We start from the raw sequence: 21,028 nt of genomic DNA, 5'->3' as shown, positions 1-21,028 counted from the left end.
TTAAGATGCAATAACTCTCATTTACTACTTAGATTTTCTCCATAGGTAACAACAATTACTGTCTGATTATAATTTGAGATAATATTTTTATTGTGTTTCTCATTCCTTTATATTTGCTTGCCTGCCTAGACTTCAGCAACTGATAGAGATAAAGCATCATTTGTCTAGGGCAGAACTGCCAACTGAAACAAAGAATTTTGATATAGGGCATGTGAAAAGAGCAAGAAAACACTTCCATCACTGAAAGATGCCCTCAAGCCAGGACCATGTTTGCAAACTACTTTCCTCACACCCCCAGCACACAATAAGGCTCCAGGCTCTGTTTAGATTTAGCCACCAGTGAACTTCTCCATGTGCCAGAATTAGACTGGCAGTAGCTGCAGAACAACATTGCTCTGTTATCCTCTGCTATTATGGTCAATTTAAAACTGATTCAGAATTCTACTGCACAACTTTCAAACCAAAACTAACTTGAAATCAAATCTTAAAACATCTACTCAAGTTTCAGAAGTTACATTTCTCTGTAACAAACTCTGTGGCAAACCCCCAAGTCTGCAGAAGGGAAATAAGTGTACATACCTCTTGTGGTTTAACCCCAGCCAGCAGCCAAACCCCACACAGTCACTCACATGACAGCAGGACTGCGAAGACAATCAGAAGGGTAAAAGAGAATTCATGGGCAGAGATTACAGACAGTTCAATAGGAAAAGCAAAGGCTGTGCACACAAGCAAAGAAAAACATGGGATTACTTCACTGCTTCCAATGGGCAGGCAGGAGTACAGCCACCTCCAGGACAACAGGACCTCACCACATGCAACACTGACTTGGGAATACAAATGCCATCACTCCCAATGTCCCCAGTTCCTTCTTCTTCCCCCCACTTTATATACTGGGCAGATGGTGCGTGGTCTGGAATATCCCTTGCTATTGGTCAGTTGGGGTCACCTGCCCCGGCTGTGTCATCTCCCAGCCTCCCACAAACCCCCATCACCCTCACCACTGGGGTAGTACAAAAAGCAGAAAATGCCTTGGCCCTGTATAAACCCTGCTCAGCAATAAAAAAAAAGCCACCTATATTATCACTATATTATCAGCTCTGTGTTTAGCACAACACCAAAACATAACCACGTACCAGCTACTGTGATGAAAATTAGCTCCACCCCAGCTGAAACCAGCACAGTACTTGACTAAGAATGAGTATGATCAGATGTTTACCACACCATGATTTTTATGATTTCATACATGAAATGTGCCTTACTGCCAAATACTGCTTTTCTATTTAACAGCATGACAGGCAGATACCATGTTTGCCATGGCACTGTACATTTAGTTTCTTGGGAGCAAACTTGCATCACTGTATAATTAGACAGTCATATTTAAATGCACCTGCTGTGTCAATGACTTTTCTCTGCATCTTGACATGTCAAATCTTAAATTAGCTTGTACCTTCTAGAAATGTCTTTAGTAAAGGGTGGGGAGATACTTTTCCATAGGATTAAATCCTGCAGGTGTTGCACCTGAAACAGTGAACTCAGATGTGCTGACCCACCTACACAAGCCTTATAGTCTCCAGTGGCACATGTACTGCATTCTTTTCTATACCAGCTCAACTTTAATGACCACAGAAGGACATAAACAGTGTTGAGTTCATACTGTCAAAGCAAACAACTGCAAATGCTCCACATGCAAGCATGCTCCCTTTACTCTTCTCTCATCCATAACAAGCATATTTGAAAACCAGGCCGCACAATAAGAAGCAGAACTGAAATTCTGTTCTTACTGTTACCCATACTGTCCCATTTTGAGAAAGGAGTGTAATGGCTTTAAAGTTGCACTATCAAAAGAGAGGGAACATACATGTCAGAAAGTATAATTCGATGTGCTCTTCATGAGTGTCAGTCCAGATTAGCTTCAACACAAAAAAGCAAAACTTTAAAAATACTGCCAACATCATCTTTGTGATAATAACAAAAGGAGGAAAGGCAAATAGTGGGAATTTATATTGATGCTGTCATCAATAACTGCTGGCAGAACCTCACCTAGCATATTTACTTACTTCACCTTTTTGTTTAACATATTTAACTACATATGACATTCCTGAATTACATGAAGCCGAAAGTGCTGAGTGCTCCTAATTCCCACTGACTTCCTAGTGAAATGGAAAGGATGCTTAGCACCTTGCAGGGTGAGAATGCAGCATTTTCCTACGTCTGCTTCTGTTCCTAGCTCTCCTGTAGCAGAAACTTAAATGTGTATTCCAGATGGCTTTTGTTTCAAGCACCATTCCCCTCAAACTCAACTGCTTATAAACGCCCTATAGATTACAATCTGGAGGCTAGGAATTTCTGCTTCAGACTACAGCAGAAGGAAATATGTAGGCATTTTAATTTGCTTACTGGCAGTTGCAATGTTATAACATAGACCCACTTAAGGCTGCACTATGCTGAATAGAATTTGCAGATATTAGAAAAGCCACTGATTAAACTCAGTGTATTTATTACTAATTAGATTTCTTAAATTTCCCAGCAGCAACTATTTCACTAGCAATGAAACAAACACACCAAAAAGATACAATACAATTTTCATATCCTATCTGCTGCAAGAACTAGTCTCAAAATCAAGTACAAATGAAACCACCTGACTGCGCTGGCTCACTTTCAACACACCAGTCTCCCTGACTTTGCCAAAGAAATGTTCCGAGTATCACACTGAGAATGACAGAATATATGACTCCAGTGGCCCATAAAAAGAAGCAGAGAAAATGTAAAGCTGGCAGACAATGTCATCTACTGGCAACAACTGTATGACTTTATAAATCTTTTCTGTTTTTTCTGCTCCAAAGGTACAGCTGCAAGACCAGAAATATTTGTAACTGCACACATGCATTATAGTTAAAATATACTCCCATATATTTCATTTTAGTAATGAAAAAATGGACAGCTAATTTCACACCTGACATACAGGTATGACTCAACAGAAATCAATGAAACTGCATCACTTGAGGCAATAATAATTTTTACCCAGAGTTCTTGTTTCATTTTAACTTATCAAGAGAAACCCAGAGCTAAAATTAGCTTACAGTAGAAGTCACATGGTAACATGAATAAATCTCTTCCCACTAGTTCTGTGAAGATGCCTCTGGCTGTGAACCACAGCCATCTGTGGGCAATAATCCTGTCTATCTACTAAATATCAGGCAAAGTCATAAATTACGTGAGACTGCACCGTACATTAGAATAAAGGAACAATGGCAGATGGCAGAAAGCCCATGAGGTCACTGCAGGGGTGAATAGAAGTGTGCAAAATGTAGTGAACGAACTGCTGGGAAATGTAGGCACATACAGTCTTCAAAATATTTGGCAAAGAATAAACAAACTACAAGCAAACTGCGAAATACAAGGGTAAAGAATCATCCTGTCTGTGCTGCCATTTCACAGACATGGAAATGCATCCTTATGTTTACACCTTGACCAGGACAACTATTAAGTCTTTGCTACTTAGAAGTGGAAAGGCATAAACTCTGAAAGAGGTTTTGCAGAGAAATGATGTTCAGGAATTATACAATGCTCCATGTTTTTCTACCTGGAAATTGAAAGTGGCACAAGATTAAGCAGGACAATGATGTAGATGGAAAATGCCTCTAGGAATAGCTCTAAAATTCATCTGATTTTTGGAAGAGGTACTCTTTTGTGGTTCCTCCCAGGCACCACAGCCATCAAACTGTAATATGTAAAATCAGATTCTGAAACTATTAGAAAACCAGACAACAGCTAATTAAACTGACAAAGAACTTTAGATATTGAAATCCGGCTTCCCACCTTAAGTCTGTCTGTACTTTAAAATGGAAAATACTTTAGCATATAAAATTAAACATTTCTTTTGTGGCAAGCTAGCCTGATGCTTTGATTAATCTGGTAATTTTACTTATGAACTCCAGCCAGAGTCAAATGTATTCACATATGCAGTATCACCTCTGGATACTGCAGAAAAATACGCTGCCCAAAAATGCCTCATTTCAATCCCTGGAAGTCTTACTGAAATACTTTCATTACTTGGTGCAGACCAAAAAAAGCAAGAGCTCATTGTCATGGCCACCTGCATGCTACTAAGTGGTTGCAATATTTGAACAGAATATTCAGTGTTTGAACAGGATTCATAGTGTCCAACTGAAACAGTCTTTTTTCCTACAAAACACTATAATGTTATCAACTGAACAATTATTCTTTGTATATCTTGAAAATATGCATTAACAAAAGCATTTTGATAATTTCTCAGGTCTACCATATATCACGAGATCAAGGAAATGGGCCACTTCTCATTTTAAGTGGCTTTTCCTCTGCTTCTATCCCTTCTGCTTGTAAACTTCTCTCAACCTCTAAAGACTTTTTTACTAGTCTTTTGTTAGAGAAATTTTTTTTCCCCACTTAGGAATGTGCAGACAGGTAGGGCTTAAAAACATTATTTTGAAAGTGGAAAAATCCTTTTAAATTTTGTTTGCTCAATATTAACCTCCAATCACTTGGGTTAAAAAATATTGTTTCATTTACTGATTCTCAAAGAACAATGGTGCATACAACAATGGAAATTTAATCTTCATGATGCCTTCAGGGTTTTCTATGACTGTTATAGTCATTAGATTTTGTACAACACTGACTTCCTACATGCCTCCCACAAAACAGTCCCATTTACACCACTTATTACATTAATCTAAAACACTGGACACTTCATAGACATTGCCTGATGCGTAAATGCCAAGATAATTCAGCATTAATATGTTTACCTCATAGGTTAATCAACCTCTGAGTTGATATTTATAAATCTGACAGTACTGTTCACGTGCAACAATGTTAAACAAGATTTTTTTTTTGCAGGATTGGGGGTTCATCTACACTAAAGACTTGCATAACTTCTGAAAATTCAGTGTCTGCTTTCCAACAGCACTTACAAAAGCATTGTCAAATATCTGATAATTGAAATCTCTCAAAATCCTTCTGGAAGATGGTTATATCAATACTGAAGATTGAAGAATGCACTATTATTATTCTCCAAAACAGAAATAATACACTGGAGTTTTCAGCCTTTAAACAGTAAACAAAATGCACTGGAACATTCAAGCCAATTTCACTGGTTGGGAGAGTAATCACCACCCAGAAAATTAGGACAACATTTTCTGACTGAAACACAAATTAACTGCACCACATTACAGAACTGAGCAATTACACTTTAGATCACACTTTACAAAATCTGAGACATTCATTAAAGGACAGGTGATGGTTTAAGGCAGTTCCAAATCTCCTCCTAGGGCACAGGGATCACGTGGTATTTTTAAGTCATCTGGAGACAGTAAAGAGAAATGTCGTATCCATCTGCCCCCTATTCACACCAGCCAGCAGGCAGAAGCCAGTCCAAAGTACACACTGATATATATTAAAAGACATGGTCATGGCTGCTGCTGTGTCCTCCTACTTCTGAGGGAAAAAAGGAGGCAAAAATTTTCCAAGCAAAGCTTTGGAAACTCCCCGAGTTGAGACTTTTACATTGAACAATGCATTAAGAATATCTGGGAGGGAAAATCCTGTGCTGGCAGATAGGAAGACTGGATGATCTACAATGGTCTGTTCCATTTTTAAATTCTATCATCAGATTTGTCCTCAAGTACAAACCCTCTAGGAGTTTCTTGGGGGCGGTGCATCCTTCCAAAACCCCTACTGCGGGCTCTGGCTTAAAAGCCACAATAGAGTCCTTAGAATCTAACAACAAGAGCTATTCTAGGCACTGGTTAGGAAAATGGGATTTAAAGGAAGTTTCTACTATTGTGCAAAATTAGGGCAAAAAATCTCCTTTCAGATAAGCAACAAAGTATATCAATTCCAACAGTTTGCTCTCCTGCTGTTGTATCCATCATAAAGAAAGAAGTCTTTCTGTGGTGAATAAAGGTGATCGTCTAATCAATTAAGATTTCATAGAAAATACGGAACAATTCATCTGTCTGCCCCACCCTCTTCCCAGGTTGAAACAGGACCTTTCCACTTTACTCTGCATGTCACTTTTGTTAAAATGACAGGCACCTCACAGAAAACACCAAACATACATGTAGAGAGAGAAGAATTCCCATTTTGACATCCACCATACAAGTGATGGTTTTTGAGCTATGAATTTGATTGCTCTGTATTGGACAATTGCTTATATAGCATGATATGTATCATTTTTGTATGTGTGGTTATTCATGTATTACAGTCTGATCATGATTACACTTACTTTGATTACACCAATATTAATAAAGGCGTTTCTAAAACTGATATAAAGGGTACACTGCACAGAAGCAATAGTAATACAGAAGTAATAGCAACAATTCACTGACCTCATTAACTGTCCATGACAGTTCACTGATTCAGTTGAATACGGTCAATATCTCCACTAAGCACAATCTATTTTGGGTTATCATGAATTGTGGCAGACTTAGGTTTTTTTACACTTGTTGAAAACAAGTTTTTTTGCACTATGGTGAAAACTTTCAGCTGAACTGTGAAAGTTGATTTCCTTTAGCCATAGCTAGGTAATATGTTAATCATTTATTTATCCTATTTTACTTGAAGATATCAGAGACTCCCAACTCCTCCACTGCAAGATGAAGAAATACCCAATGTTTACCATACTCAGAGTCTGAAGGCTAATGTTGCTTCAAAGTGACATTAACTTCTAGTTGCTGTAGTTTTTATGCTGCAGCTTCAGTTTCTAATGACAAGAACAATGCCAAAGTACAGTTACATTTTCTCTTTACCTGGCTATAAGCTGGGAATAAGTTCCTGACTTTTGACCGTTTCATATGCAGAAAACCTGAGTAGAAAAAGAAACAATTAAAAATTTAGAAGGTTAGCATTGAATTTGTAATACCTGAAATATATTCTAATAGAATTTCTCTGTTGCTGGTATTGGTTTAAAAGGGTTTGGCATAACAAACCAAGGAGAAGAAATAAGGAGAATGATAAATTAAACAAAGTTATATTATCATGAAGTGCGCATAGGCGCCTCAAAGCAGTTTTTGCCCAACCCTGTTCTTTGCAGCAGTGCTCTTTTTTTATCCAAGAGATGAACCAAAAAGGAATCTAGATGTTTTAAGCACACACAAAGACAGAATTTAACTACCCTAATACTTACATCTTCCTGACATAAGACAGGCATCCCTACTGCAATTTCAATAAAATATTCTGATCTTCAAATATAGCACAGCCATGCATGTTAATAGGACTCAGTATAGTAAACCTATGCACTAGAGAGTTTCTGCAATCATACTGCAAGATCTGGCATAGCAGACGTGATGGTGATGAATAACCTATGGAGATAACCTTGGCTCAGACTTCAGTTGATCCTTAGAGTGCTTTCATCCTATGCCAAATGAAAATCCATAGAAACCATCATTAAACGCACCTCCATTTTTTTTCCCCAGGAAGCACCTGCAAAATAAAATATACCTGAGTGTTTCTATAACAGAAAGCATGACTAAGCAAGACAGGATTGCAGACAGAAGGGTGAGCTGTATGCCTGGTGGGGAGCAGGCCTCATATGCCTTTCAGAGGTTGGAGCCTTGAAGCAGTGGTAAAAAAGTAAAAAAATAGAAGGCAAAGCAGTCAATAGGCCAAGGAGTATGAAACCCCTACTAAGCCCTACCATGGTGCAAATTGCCATCTTCTTCCCTTTTCCCATCTGCTCTGTTAGTGGATCATCAGACACTAGGAGGTGTCTAGCATGGTCCTGTTCTGCAACTTGGCCTGGTATTTTGAGGATACACTTTTGAGAATGGTGTACCAAATGGATGATTAGCTGATCTAGCTACTCAAAACAGTGCTGCCTGCTGTTTTATTCATATTTGTAGCACTAGCCATCTCTCCATACTTTTGACACTCTCCTTTGATTACTTCCCATCCAATTGAGAAGCTCGGAGAGCCAAGTCCAATTTGCCGATTACTTAGGATTCTCTAAAACTGATATAAAGTAATTAGAAACACTTGCAACTCTGCTAATTATCACTGTCATTGCAGTCACCATGTGAGACAAAACAGTCCTGTTGAGGAAGGCACAAAGGCATAACTAACCAGCACTGTAGAAAATGTTGAACAGAAATCCCACACACCAAATCACAGATGCTTTACTATGTATTGATTTATATTTTATGTGCCTTGGTGATTGTTACAGCAATACATATAAATCACATTAAAGTCTGTTTAGGGAGCTTAACATGTTGAAAGTGATAGAGTGTTTTTATTTTACTAAAGAATGGGCATTTGATGCCACTATTACTGGCTCCCTGCAAAGGAAATTGATACGTCAAACATTAATATGTGGATTTTGTTATGAATTTCACTGCATCTGTGAGGAAAATAAGAGAAGAAAAAGTATTAGTCCAATATAAAACTTGATTATACAGAAATTAAGTCAATTAATTTATGTGTACAGGAAGATGTCTTGCAATTCACACTGTAATAAAAAAAAGCAAAAAAAAATATTAGCAACTAAAAGAAAGCACAGTTCTGTGATCATTGATTTTTTTATTTTGTCAACAGCATTGTCCTTTGATCACCAAGCTACTATCAAGCCTCATTCTATTCCATCTGATCATGTAGATAAATACATTGCATATATCTTCATACCCTCTTGTGGCTGACGCTAGGCAGCATTAGTTGCAAATACACTGCCAGTTTAAAAAGAATGCAGAAATACAGAAAAATAATTTTAAATTCCCACATAGTTATTTCAAAAGTATAATGTTTTGACCACTCTTTTTATCAACAGGTACTTTATAAGCCTGGCCTGAATAATTCATTGACTACACAACTGTGGCAAAAAACTACAAAGCATCACATCTTCAGGAGCAAAACCCAATAACAATGTTAAGGAGTGACCAGACCACTGGATTTTGTTTGTTTTGTTAGGTGTTTCAGCCCAAATTCAGAAAAACATCTTAAGCCTCTGTTAAGGTGATTAAGGTTCCATTGAATTCAAAGCATTGACAGCATGTGCCTAAAGTTCAGTCTTTCCACTTTTTTTTTCCATTACAGTCAGACTGTTTAAATAAAACCAAAACAACAAAACAACATAAGTACAATGCCATTAGAGATTTTAGCAATTTGTTTCAAGAATACGAGGCCAAGTTGCCGCATAAGTTGAGACAATACCATCTGCATTTCTAAAATAAAATTTCCTAAACTGTTTTCATTATCTAGGTTGAAGTACAACCAACCAAAACAACATAAGCAGAGAAATAACTTTTTAATTTTCCCATTAAAACATTAATTTTTAATCACAATTCCAGTTAACAATATTCCATCAAGTCTGTTACAACATAGTGACAGAACAGACTAGTGACTTTGGTGATTTAGTGAATGACCTGCTGAGAAGCCAATAAGACAAATGTTGGGGCAATGAGGTCCATCACTTTGAACAAAGTCATCTTCAGTCTCCTTTACAAAGACCATCTCTGTCAGTCCCACTAATGCTTTCTTCTTGGAACCTACATGAGAAGCAAAGATATATTTGCTAATTTCCTTTGGGGTAATGGCTTAGATCTGTAGGCAAGAGTAGATAAGGAGGTCAACTCAATTCCAATTGTTAAACTAGAAATCAAATTTGGGTATTAAAACTAGAAAGCCTGGTGTTGGCATTGAAATGTTGTTATGTAATATTCAATTTCAGTATTGTGCAAATCAGATAGTAATATAGACAGTGATTTATACATACGAAGTATATATATACACACACTGTCATATGCAAGCTTTGTGTGTATTTACAAATATATATATATACATATGCTATATTCTGTTTTAGAGAAAGAAGCAGAAAGGTCTACAGTGCCTTTTCTTACTGTTATGGCTAGTAAAGGCATTAGCCAGATGTTGAAACTCATAGGCATCAAACAGCAGTGATCATTACAGTCTTCAATCACCCCATTTAGAATTTACAATAAGCTAAGCAGAAAACCATTATTTCCACCTTCAGTATAAAGTTTTCCTCTGGCTGAAAACAGAGTTCTGCAATGAACTGATGCACCATCTGTTCTAACTTCAGAACCCTTTTCCATGAAACTTCCAGAAAGGGGAACAAGCTATTGATGAGACCCCGGAATATAAGGACATCATTAGTCAATGTCATAATAAGATTAAATTCCCTTGAGGCCTCTCATCAAAACCTAGATTAAAAAGAAACCAAAAAAAAAAAAAAAGAGAGAGAGAAAATACTGACATTATAGTAACAAACCATAATATAAGGCATAAAATTAAGAAACATTATGAATTAATCATACTTAGACAATTACAATCCATATGGCTAGTTAAACTCAATCTGCTACCTGTAGTGGCATAGTCTGGATGCCGTATATTCAATGCCAGTGCTTTTCTCCCAGGATGTAATTACTTAATTTTGTGAATGAGAAAATTATGTATAAAAGCCAATGTTTCCATGGATTCAATGCCCCAAGTCAGATAAAATGTATGAATGCTTATCAAATCTCATGACATTTTTTAACCCTATTTCATCATACTCATATTACCTGTAGGTATATAAGAACAGTGAATCACCTTCACACTCACTACTAAGGTTAATACAGGGAAAAAAAAAAAACCTCTGTTGAAAGCCTAGCTTTCTGCAAACAGGACTCCTAGGATTTAGATGATAACAAATGGCAAAGATTGATTTAAGCAGTAGTTCTTGAGGTTTTTATCACTTGAAGCACACACATTTGGATTCCAAGAGCAACCACTTTCTCCTTATCATTCCACTTATATTCAGACAGGAGATTTCAATCTCTCACAGGACCAGACATTGAGATTCTGGTTCCCTTTCCTCTGTTGTCATATACAGCATGTCACCTCTGGTGATATACCGTCCAAGATATCAGAAGTTGCAACTCCTCAAAAAAAGCCAACCAAACCAACAAAACACAAGTCCAAGCCAACTCTAATGTTTTAGTCCTTTGTAGACTCTGTAAGGAATTTCAAGCTAAGGCTTGGTCCTTCTTCATACCAAGCTCTGTAGCCCAATCTGCTCTTATACAATATCTGGAAAATTCTCCTGAAACAGTTTATATCCAGCATAAGCAAATCAGTTAGGCAATATAACAATATACTTCATCACTTTGCTTGTTCTCTGAAGAGACCTGAATTTAAAAAATATTAACATTTCAATTAATGACAGACACACACATTAAAAAAGGAAGTTGTTACATGGAAAAAGAATAATGGATACCTCAGGACTATCTCAAGATGTATTCCATTGAGTTATTCAGGCTGCTAGGAGGAGGAAGGAAGGTATTCTTGTATCATAGAATCACGTGCCTATGAGAGGATGGATTCTGGAAGGAGGCAAAGACATCGTCTTTCATTTACCTCATTAAACGGTTATTGAAAATAGGTAGGACTAGTGAACAATAACAAAAAGGAAACGTTTTATGACATTGTGAGGATTTAGATGCTCATAGGTCTAGAAATCATCATCTGCATGTTCTTATTTAAGTATCCAGAAAGTAATATAAAAACCCAACACAGGTTTACAATCTCCAGGTTACTTCAGTCCTTTTGTTTCAAGAACAACAATAACAACAAAGACATTTAATTACTTTGAGACCCTGGCCACAGAAATTGAAATTACTTTGTATCTTTAAGTGGAAGCGCAAAAAAATATGTAATGACTATTTGAAATAAACAGACATTTGTTAACCCCAGCATTTTATTACTTTATGTCTCAAGTCTGATGCAAAGTAAGTTACATAAAAAGCATTTCTGGTTCAGGATTCTTCTTTGGTTTCCATTGGACAGGTACAAAGAAATGAAACATTTTCAGTTTCCCAACCTCTGACTGGCAAGCTTTATTTAGAAAATATGGACTTTGAGTCCATAATTTCATTTATCTTCATTATTTCTGACATGGGGCACCTACTACGTTGTGCAATCCCAGACAGATAATTTGGCTTCCTTCAGAGTCAAATGATCAATCTATTTAAAAGTTACAGTGTGGTTTCATAAGCAAACTAATTGCAGAGGCAGCACAGAAGGCTTTAGAACACAAATGGAGCTTTTCACTGTCCAAATGCAGAGTCTGCCTAGCAACTATGTCCAGTAAATGCTTTTGTTGTTCCACAATATATACTCAATTAAAGAAACCAAAGGGCACTCTAGTCAGTCTCATGGAATTATTAATGCACATTTTGAATGGTTAAAATCATTCAGCTTTCAGCCACATGCTTTATAATACCTTGTTAGGAGCACTATACTCACCATGAAATCCTGTACTTGTCATGACTTATTGCTTAATTAAAATAATGTAATCAAAAACCTCACAGAACAAATGTTGACTGGAAAAATTATGCTAATCTTACACGTATCTACTATTCACATATTACTTTCAGCAGAATAAGTTGACTAATGTGTTAATAAAATGAAACATATCCAACTATCTTGTCAAATGCTATTTTTATCTCAGCATTTACATACATTCGTCATGAAGAGGGTACATTCTGAGTAAAAGGAATAAACACTGTTATGATTAAACATGTCTGACATGATGTTCTCATCTGAGCATCAGGCAATGCCACATGCATAGGAAACTTGCACTCATGCAGTCATAAAGCCAAAGGCTTCGTATGAAAATCAAACTTACAGAGAACAAGACAGCTTTATTTAGCAAGGAGACGCATCTGATTAGATTTGTTCTGAATTTGGCCCTGAGCACTCAGATTAAAAATGTGACACAAAGCTTGAACCAAGTATAGCCTGGTAGGATTGAACACTGCATTTCACTGTGACCAGAATTTTTGTAAAGAAGGAAGAAACTGAGAAGAATCTTCTCACTGCCCACAGCTGCTTCACAATGTTATCACTGCCAGGAAGCAAGGGAGAAGACCCAGTACCCTCACACCTGAGACATCCTTGGCTCTTGGCACCAGGAGGGACTTCAAGTATTGCACTTACAAAAACAGAGAGTTAAGAAAAAAGGAAAGAACAGAAAGACTAGTAAGGACAGGGACTGGAGAAGGGATGCCAGTTCTGCCTTTGGAAGAGGCCAGGTAAATCGATATAACTGTGCACCCAAGCTCTGTCAGAAAGGACAGGTCTTTTAGCAGTCTTCTCTCCTCTACTCTCTGAAGGTACTGGAAAGAGATAATCAAGACTTGAGCTTATACAGGAGTCTACACTAATGACTTGCCTGCTTTCTCTCTTAGTGCTGCTGGCATTCAAGTACAATGCTAAGAGTATTTCTCACATTCTTGCTTCTGAATATGCTGGGAATACTCTATAATCCATTTCTAATGAATACTGCCCTGCCCCCCAAATTCTTTAGTATACTTGCCTAGCACCAGCATTACCAAAAAGTTTAATTTTTTCCTCCAGCACCCATATAGATACAATACAAAGTTAATCTATCTCTGCATATTCTCATGAGTCTCCTTGAATTTGCAGCTCTTCTGACAAAAGCCTGAAATCACCATTGTATAAGCTTTGCAGGAAGAAAAGGAAATATGAACGTGTGAGACAGAGTTGTACTGGCACCATCCTCTCACTGTGTTGCTGATGATGAGAATTTGTGCCTAATCCATAGATCAATCAACACATTAGTGGCTTAATGTCAGTGACAAGTTAATAACATATCTATAAGCAGTCACAGTGTTTTATAGCAGTCTTTGGACATGGACATTTTCAGACTTAAAAATGCACAGGAAACAAGTTGCTAATGCTAGCAATAAAACAGATAAGATTAAGAAAACCCCATTAGTAGTTCACAGATCAATAAATGTTTTCTTGCTCAAGATTAAAAAACTATAAATGTTTCAGAATTTTATAAGCATGTAAGACTGATTTTACATCAAGCAATTTTCAAAAAAGGAGGCCTATATGCTTTCCTAGAATCATGATTCAATAAAATGAGAAAGGTATTGAAACCCAAGTTTAGCATATACATAGAGGAGAATTTGTGGTAAATCTCTCTTGGGATAGTTAGGAAAAAAACCTCTAATAAACCAGCAATGCTTTACTATTTTATACCATTTTTCATGTATGTATATATTTTTCAGGTACTTTTAGGGGAAGAAAATACCCTCGTTTTTTAAGTTAAAATTTTTTTTCTCTGCCACACAGTCTCATATAGTTTAAAATCTTAATCATTTTAGCTCCCTTCCAGTCTTCTTCAGCCTGTTTTGCAATGGAATATTATATCTTAAATTTCAGTTATCTCAGATCTATCTACCAAACTGTCTTCATGTCAGTTTCTTGACCTTCAGCTCTAGCCTTTGCCTGTTTTTTATTGGGAGTACCTTAAGGCCCAGTGCTATAATCCATTAAAAAAAAAAAGGGAGAGGAGAAGAGAGAGGGTTTTGTATCCACCAAAAGAGAGTTTTGATATTTTCTGGAAGACTTTTTTTTTTCCTTTTTATTTTTTTCCCCTGGATTTACTACTATGAAAACCTGCCATTTCCAATTCAGTGGTCTCCCTCAAAAAATCAAAAAAAGGTTACTGTGCCATAGGATAACACAAAAATAAGCTTGAAAAATCACTTTATTGCTAATTTAACTTTATTCTTTGGCCAAAGCCCATCCTGCAGTGTCTTAACTCAAAGTACCACAACAGAAAGCAAATCTACAGAGATGCAACTGAGTTCATAAAAGCATTCCCGTACTCCAGTTTGCCATAAACCTTTATAGATACTTCAAACTAGCAATAATAAAAGAGAAAAAGAGCCAGCTGAAGTGATGAGGGCCCAGAACAACAAGATACCCTTTTCTGTGGAGTGTTTTAAACATAGTCCATTTGATTCACAAAGATTTCAGGAACTACTATAGGCACTTTTGTTGGTACACATGTTAGAAGGATAACCCTGTCAGCAGAAAAACTCCAATGGCACATCTCATCTTTTCTGATCCATGATAGACAAAGGGATACTTTTCCATTCACTGAGGTAGAAAGTGAGAAGTCCACCTTTCTAAAGAGGGCTCCGCTGTGCCTTTCAAGGGACTTATTTACTTTAGAAACAGGCTATTCTAGAGAGATTGGAAAGTAGCCTGCCTTTATGAGGCTAACCCCAGAGATCCACACAAGCATAGAATCATAGAAACATTTCAGTTGGAAAAGACCTTAATGGCTATTACATATAGTATATTGAAATATGCTAGACAAGCAGACCTGATCGCAGGAGAGCACACAATAGGAGAGACTAAAGGGCACAAGAGCAACATCATGTAAAAACAACAATAATTCAGGTACCAAAACCACTGGTAAAATTAATCACTACCCCTGCCCTAGAGAGAACACTTTGTTTTAAAAATCATCAAAATTCAAATCAGAATGAATTACGTGAAGTGCATCACTAGCAAAAAGAGAATTGTGGCATTATACACAATTCTGTCCTTGCCTGCAGAATTTTCTTTACATAATTAAATTAGGAATGTATATTCTTAATTTATATATGCACTGTTGCTGATGAGATTTTGTATGTTGTCTTACTATAAAAAGGGAGTTGCAGTTCTTCTGAATTTAAGGCAATGCCATAGTTGATTTCCCTGTTTTACTGGTCTTGATATAAGTCATGACAACTTTAGGGCTGCTTTGGTAGGGGATGATTACCCTTGTTTTCATTTCAAAAATTCTTGAACAAAATTAAACAACTGTCTTGAACTATTACATATTTTTCTTAGCAGAAGGGATTAACTGCTGTAATTTTTAAATTATGAAGTCTCACATCCATTTAATAAAAATGCAGAGCAAATTTAAGGAAATTTTAGTCGTAGACAGAAATTAGAGTGAATATTTATATGGTAGATAAATCTTATAGCACTAGGAGTGTACAGAGGCACAAGACACTACTAAATGAAGTGAGATGAAGACAGCAGTACCATGTTCTTGTTCTGGGTCCCCAGTATGAAAGAGAGATGGAGTTATTGGATGGAGAAAATCCAGTAAAGTCACAATTTGTTATTCATCGCCTTATTTCTGATGCTAATGACACCTGGCCAGCTCACACCAGGTGTACTTTAGGGTTTTTTCGTGTTGTAGAATAAAGAAGTTCTTTCTTCAATTGATTTACAAAAGGCAAAGAATGCTAGTTAATGACTAGATCTTGAAGAATTCATATCTGTGAGTTATTCTGCCCAAATATTTTCTTCCCTTCTCCTGCTGACCATATCTGCTCAACAAGATACTCAAGTATTTGCAGGGTCAATCTACCGACTCTAGAAAGTAAAAAACTATAACTGACTAAGTAAACCCAAGTGAGATCTGTTACATAAAACAATGCATGTAAAGAAAGAAAATATCTGTTATGGTCATCTTAACTTTGACAAAATTTTAAAGCATGGTATAACTTGGAAGCAGAGAACATCTCTTTCATGACTGTGGAATAGCAATATTTCATCCCAAAAGAGAGGCTTATGAAGAAAAGTGCAAAGCTACAGTCCAATTTTATTACTTCACTATCAAAGGATACCAATCATGTATTTCCTGAGCACTGCTACCATTGGCTTCATGTTTCTTGTTATACTGAATAAATAAAATCAAGAGAAAACAAAACTTTAAATGGTCATACATATACAGCAGATGGATTCTATCTCACTTTTCTGGTTGCTTAGCTTGAGAAACAAAGCAAAAAAGGAGAAAGGCTATTGAGATATGTCAACCTCTACGACTCGAAACATTTTTTTTTTCTGTTGAAGCCTACTCTTTCCTATGGTTTTTTATTATAGATGATGAATTTGTAGTAACAATTAGGACTGATATTGTACCAGTAAAATAAGACACAGTGAGAAGATTATTTTCAGTTTCTTCTTTATATACAAAAATTCTTCTGGTCTCACTGAAATGCAGTGTTCAATCCTGCCAGGTTAGACTTGGTTCAAACTTTGTGCCATATTTTTAATCTGAGTGTCGAGGGCCAAATTTTCTTCAGAATTACTCTAAGAAGACTGACTTCACAGAAGTACAGTCAACATTTCTGAAATTTCTGCAAAAAAATACTTTGATCAACTGAAAAATACTGTCAGCCAAAATGCATAATACATATTCTTTGGGTCTAGGACTTAATTGTGCCTACCATGTCTGCAAGTTCTGTCTATGGGGTGAAAAAAAGCCAGACCAGAAATTACTACTGAACACAAAGCAGCACTAGGGAAGGGTGAGCTGACACCTTTGATCTTGTAGCTCATATGGCCCAGCAGGAAACATGAAGGCTATCTGAGAAAAGCCTTACACACGCTGGTAGTTTGAACCCAAAGAAAGCACCACAGCTACTCACAGAGCAGGTTTCATTCCAAAATACATGGTTTCCTTAAAAAAGCCAATAAATTACCTCAGTAGAATTTGCAAGGTCTTTGTTGATTTGGTTGGTTGTTCAGTTCAGTTTTTTTTTCTTACACTAAGCTATCTCCCAGAGTCAGGTATGTAAAACTGAACACAGGCAATCAGAAGAGTATAATTTTGATGATGGTATTCCATGAATAAATTCCACTATGCATACATCTTCTTTCATTGGAGGTTTCCATAATTCCATCCATAGTTCTGCTTCCCCAACTATCCAACCACAAAACCATCCTACCCTGAAAAAAGCATATGCCAGCATTAACTCAAAAAATAAAATGGGAATTTCATCTCTTTTCTTACCATATGTAAATGCTCTTGAAGAACACTCACCTATTCCTTTCCTTTCATTTTACCTCACCAGATTTTTCTGGTTGCAATCAAGGCAAATTTCTTCACTTCCTACCCAGTGATATTTTTCATCTGCTTGAAGAAATCATTTCGATTTATCAATGTCTTTTCTTTCATATACTGTGCAGCAGGCACCAGTGCTTCTCCTTGCTTGTCCAAAATCTCCCAGGCTCATTAGTCCTCTTCTCCGCCCTTGATCTTCATCTTCTTCACCTTTGTGATGGTCTTGCATGTGCTTTCTGATATCTGTGACTTTGTAAAAACCTTTTCCCTTAGCACTGCAGTACTTCTGCTTTCTTCTGTGACCATCTCTGCATGATCCTCTAACCCTGCAGTATTTCTTGTTATTGCTGTAAACTGCTCACCTTGTACTTTGCTTGCAGGTCTGCCTCCATTGGCTTCTGAGGAATCAGACTTTTTCTTTTGTCCTTTCCTGATCAAGATGCTCTGTCTTTCCACCTTCCCCTCCATGAGTCATCCTCCTTTTTTATTCTTGTACACCTCTCCGACACATTGATCCCACAGCTTTTCTAAGAGATAATTGATATCTCCCTCTTCCCATTTGGTGAAGTCTAAGTGACCAAACTTCCCTGCTTTTCTCATCAGCTGTTGTTATCACATGCAAGGAAATTATTGCTCTTATAACTATTACGAAACTTAGAAAATTATACTTGGAGAGTGATAGCATTGCATTAAGCTGAAGAAACAAACATGTCTCACAATTTTATATTTGTTCATGCTTTTAGGGTTGCAGCGCTTTAGAAAAAGCTGCAGAATATGATTTTATTAGGTTGTTTATGTTGCCATCAAGAACAAGCCTTGCTGTAAGCTTTGAAGTTGGACATTTTTGCTTTACACACAGTAGTGGTCAGCATAAGCACTACTGAGGTGACATTGTCCAGTCTCTATCTCAAGTAGTTTCAGCTCCTAACTCAAGACTAAAATGATGAATCAATCTCCATGTCTCTCAATACCTTGACATCTTTCCATAGAGAATAAAGGTTAGCAATGGGAGTTCTGAAAAACAAACATTTATGCAGATCAACCTGATGAGCTCCTAATTGTTTTAATTTTTTTTAATTTTGTAGCAAGGGGGGATACTTTATGGAACATAAACTCCCCTAACAAGATACAGAAGATACAATAATTCAATATTTCTGGCTAAAATATTTTCAGCTGAGCTATGTGAAGACACAAATAATAAGAAGGACAAGCATTTTCAGACAACCTCTTCTCTTGTTGGCATTAATTGGTGGTAGACTTTGCATTGACCTGGATCAGGTCCCAGTTAGCTGGAAACAGCATGTGCATGCTCCAGCACTCAGGTATGAAGTGGTTTGTAAGCAGAGCACATGGTTTTGATTAGTAGCCTAATGAACTAATGCCTTAAATCAACAGGAAATGCAGCATCTGGTCAGCACTTCATTGCTTCCTTAAGCCCTAGACACATCTTACTATCACCTCCAGCTCTCTTATGCTACCCCAGTGCACAAGAATGTTAAGGAAGTAGTTTTTTTTGAAGAGAAAAAAGAGTATATATAATATATTAATTACTATAAGCTAGACACAGGAAAAGAAGTGTTGCTTGTTCCAATATTCTATGGGTGAAATCTCTGACAACTGAGACAAAAATCTTAAGCCTTCTCTAGTTTTCACCATCCAGTATTTTCTACAGCATGTGCTTTGAATAACTGACCAGAATTAGTGATATAAAACATTTATTCATTCACAAACATATTTGTCTCTAGTAGATATTGAATTTATACTGATAATAACATGCAATATCATATTGAGATGTTTCTGTCTGTGGCAAATACTTTTACTCAGTTTTTACAGAGTTCCCGGATCCCTACCCAAAATTCTCATTAATAGTGATTCCATATTTTCACACAGCTTGTCAGTTTGATTATTTAAGTACTTATTCAGTGTACTAAAGACCCTAATCACCCCTTCAAAGCATGCAGCTCTATATAAGGCCTCCAATGTCTGCAATACATAAGGATCATCATCATCATAATAGCATGGCAGCTGTGCTTCCTATATGCCAGAAAAGTTGATCCTGTACACAACAGACACACCTCAGCTACTGTGTGCCATCTGCCTAGTTAGCGGTTAGACAGCCACAGCAGATAGAAACAGCTGCTCCTGACAATATGAAAAACATCAGTACTTCCTTAAAGGCTTTGGCAATGTGGATAAACAATTTCAGTGAAAAGAATATTTTAAATTGCTGCAAATTTTCGATGCAACTGCTATTATGCATCACACCACAACAAAGTGATTATGCTCAGTAGAATGGATTTTGTTCAGCAACTGTAAGAGCGTTGAGGGATTTTTTTGTTGTTCGTGTCGCTTTTGGCTTTGCTTTTTTTCTCTCAGTTTTACAGAATACCAGTAAAAAGGGTAAAAGACTATTTTGTCCTGAACAAGGTTTCATGGCACACTAAAATAATTTACTGTGATTTTTTTTTTTATTTTATTCTTTCAAGTAAAATAATTTTTACTTTCACAAGTTCACTGTGGTCTTCATCTGGAACTATTTATTTAGGCCATTTATGTAAAGACTGCATTTCTGAGAAACCTAAATACTATGTCTGGTCTGCAGCAAAATTATGACCTATAATAAAGCAAAATAATAAACTACTTACCATTGTGGGATAGGAGGGTGTTTGGAAATGCAGAGAAACAGCATAATCCTTGATCTTGGCAGCTGTGTGTTGCCAAAAGGTGGATTTTTACAGTGAGTAAATGTTAAAATGCAATACACACATAGAAAGATGGCTATAGAGGATGGGTGAGCACATGTGCACTACACACACACTTCATTCCTACATAGTTTCTCTTCTCCTTTGTTACTCCTCATGAATAAACAGAAAAGCTCTAGGTGTCTGACTCTGGAATGAAGCTGCTTATTCAAACTGGGGGCTCTGTGCCCCTTTGGAGGTCAGCTGGCTGCAGGCAGGAGGAGTGGAGGATAGAACAGCTCTCTCTCACCTGCCTAACCATGCATAAGGGAGCAGACATTGCATGGTGCCTCTCACCACCTCCTTCCTGTCTGAGTGCTCACAGTCAGGAGATGGAGTAGCAAATTACTATAAATAGGTACCAGCAGTGCAGAAGACTGGCATGGAAAGGGTTAGCAGTAGAGACTCCACCCCAGAAACTGACAGGGAAATAAAACCTATTTATAGAAAAAATCCAAAAGCTATCTGGAAACAATTGCTGTCTTATATTTTGTATATATTAAACTTTCTAGCTATCTCCAATAAGCATGAGATTTATATTAGCTGTTAAAAGATCAGTAATAGGAGGCAAATTAATGAGAAACCTGCTGTCACATTACAG

General features: G+C 36.9%; 3 long non-coding RNA genes across 3 annotated transcripts in view; all 3 read right to left on the bottom strand.

Moving 5' to 3' along the window:
* Positions 1-842, bottom strand: part of LOC135308860 (uncharacterized) — a 45,877-nt gene extending 45,035 nt beyond the window's left edge. The window contains exons 1-2 of the long non-coding RNA XR_010369225.1: positions 751-842; positions 580-641 (exon numbers count right to left, since the gene is read on the bottom strand). This is a non-coding gene — a long non-coding RNA (uncharacterized LOC135308860). The remainder of the gene's footprint in view (positions 1-579; positions 642-750) is intronic.
* Positions 843-10,623: 9,781 nt separating this feature from the next.
* LOC135309451 (uncharacterized) lies at positions 10,624-17,561 on the bottom strand. Its single transcript, XR_010369717.1, has 3 exons — positions 17,325-17,561; positions 11,240-11,345; positions 10,624-11,150 (listed from the first exon to the last, which is right to left on the bottom strand). It is a non-coding gene; the product is annotated as an uncharacterized LOC135309451 (long non-coding RNA).
* A 117-nt stretch (positions 17,562-17,678) lies between these two features.
* Positions 17,679-21,028, bottom strand: part of LOC135309450 (uncharacterized) — a 36,147-nt gene continuing 32,797 nt past the window's right edge. The window contains exons 5-6 of the long non-coding RNA XR_010369716.1: positions 20,332-20,393; positions 17,679-18,700 (exon numbers count right to left, since the gene is read on the bottom strand). This is a non-coding gene — a long non-coding RNA (uncharacterized LOC135309450). The remainder of the gene's footprint in view (positions 18,701-20,331; positions 20,394-21,028) is intronic.

Source organism: Passer domesticus, chromosome 10 (assembly GCF_036417665.1).
Source record: "Passer domesticus isolate bPasDom1 chromosome 10, bPasDom1.hap1, whole genome shotgun sequence".
Classification (NCBI taxonomy): domain Eukaryota; kingdom Metazoa; phylum Chordata; class Aves; order Passeriformes; family Passeridae; genus Passer; species Passer domesticus.
The sequence above is the reverse complement of the archived record's forward strand: the minus strand, read 5'-3'. Positions and strand labels throughout refer to the sequence as shown.